Source organism: Filicampus tigris, chromosome 14 (assembly GCF_054856515.1).
Source record: "Filicampus tigris isolate MCC_2025a chromosome 14, RoL_Ftig_1.0, whole genome shotgun sequence".
In the NCBI taxonomy this organism is placed as follows: domain Eukaryota; kingdom Metazoa; phylum Chordata; class Actinopteri; order Syngnathiformes; family Syngnathidae; genus Filicampus; species Filicampus tigris.
The window spans coordinates 9076319-9078573 of record NC_141230.1 but is presented as its reverse complement, the minus strand read 5'-3'; positions in this window follow the sequence as shown (position 1 = coordinate 9078573).

Below are 2255 nucleotides of genomic sequence, written 5' to 3'. Positions count from 1 at the left end.
GGTAGGTGGGCAGATGGCTCCAGGAGTGAAGATCTTTGAACGTGCTAATCCTGTTTAATCTAAGCCTTTTAGCGGAGTTACTGGAGCAACTGGGGGAAAGGAGAAGGTGCTTAGTGCTGATGGATGAAACGTGGACAGACAAAACAGGGAAACAAGTTTTAGTCTACATGAGGAAGTCCTCCATGCAGGGAAGGTTGTTCTCGGCAGAGGATCGCTTGCTAAAATCCTCCATAGACCGCTAGGTTCGAACCAATTTCTTTTCAAATAACTATTATACCTTTCTGATTAAATAAAACACACACACAAAATTAAAAAAAAAACAAGATAGCACGTCTGCCTCACAGCCTAAATGTTCTGGGTTTAAATCTCTGCTCTTTGCATGCGCTTTCCATGCTTGTGTTGGTTTACTCCAGTTTCACTACATATTCCAAAAATGTGTCGCTGCCCCGTGGAAAACACATTTTTTTCAATTTTCTTATTTTTACGTGAATGTTGTTTCCGCATTAGACATTGCATTAACGTGAAAATTACCATTTTTTTTTCAAAATTGGACATTGGTTTTTCACAGGACAGCGACGAAATACTGTACATGCTTGTTAGGTTTATTGAAGATTCTACTTGGTGCGGCTGAATGATTGTTCTGCTATATGTGCCTTGGGATTACCTGGTGACCAGTTCAGGATGTACGCCACCTCTCACCCACCGTCAACTAGGGTAGAACAAAGGTGACCGTTACCGTAAATGACAAATGTTATTATTATCCTATGTGTGCCCTGCAATTGGCTGGTAACCAGTTCAGTGTGTACCTCGTTGACTGTCCAGAGACAGCTGGGATAGACTCCAGCACGCCCGCGAACTCGTGTGGACAAGCAATTTGGATAATGGATATTTACATTGTAGCTTTTGAAAATGCTTTGTCTGTAATTTGTAAATGGTGCTGCCAATGTTTTAGATGTGTGTGTGTGTGGGGGGGGGGGGGGGGTCGAGGGCGCAGGGTACACGTTATTCAATGCAAAAAATGGCTGTTGACGTGTTTCCAAGTTTTTGTTTTGTGGAACCCCCAGATAGCCTTGGCCACCCCATGGCCCCCGCAAAGATAACGTCTAGTTCTGCCACTGAGTGTCTAGCTGCGTGAGCCATTGGCGCTCTTTGTCCAAGCCGGCCTGGCGGCTACGTGCAGACTCCGGCGTAACTATGATTCAGCTGTTTCTAATTGTAATCTATGATTAAGGGCAAAAACGGGAACGGTGCCCTGCACTACTTTAGCCACATGGGCCGCGACGGCGACGTGGCACAACGCCACTTGGAATTACTTCGAGTTACATCGAGAGGATGGACAATAAACAAACGCCTAGAGCTAACTGTAAATCTCTGAACAGATTACAATGGCTAACATTGTAATGTAAACAAACTAATAGAATCAACACTCATTTGTGTACGTATATAAACTAATCTGTGTAGCACTGCAAGTGCAGCTAGCGCTCTTCATGACGTCGGTGATGTTTGTTAAAGCGGACAATAAAAAGAGTAATGAGGAGGATGAGGTCAACTCTACCAATGAGTATTAGAGGGCCACAATGAAGTTGAAATATTCTAAAGGATGTTTAGTTGAATCCTTTTTTTCAGGTAAAATGTTGACTTTCGATGAGGGCAAAAATACTGAAGTTGCAATAATAATGTGGTAATATCAAAAGAAGAGTTACGTTTTTTATTTTTAGAGCGCCATTTTGTTTGAAAAAGATGTTGAAATGTAAATGTAAAATGTTAAAAGGGATGATTCAGTGAGTTAGTCTAAAAAGTTGTACTACTACTACTACGCAAGTATAATAAACATAGGCCTGCGGTAAATAATAAATATAACTGCCCAGTTAGATTTTAGTTGTTTAGCTGTTTGAGAGTAAAGTTTGGATAAATAAGAAATAAATAAAAACCACTCTCTCGAAATACAGTATTACTATTTTAGTCTGGGAACATAGTGCAACAATAGTGCCAGTTTATTCTCCAAAAAATGTATGCAACGTTTCTTGTGTTAACACTTATTCCTCACAACTTGACCATCTTTTTTTCTGAAAATGTTTTCATATTACAACTGCATTCTCAGAACTTAGACCTCCTCCTTTCCCGTAAGAGTGCTACATTATGCTCGTACCTTTGACCTTTTTCTATTTCAATTCTATTCTCATTAAAAAAAAAACACCTGCTCATTTTTTTTGTCGTATTACTGCTTTGTTCTTCCAACTTGCGACCTTTCTTGT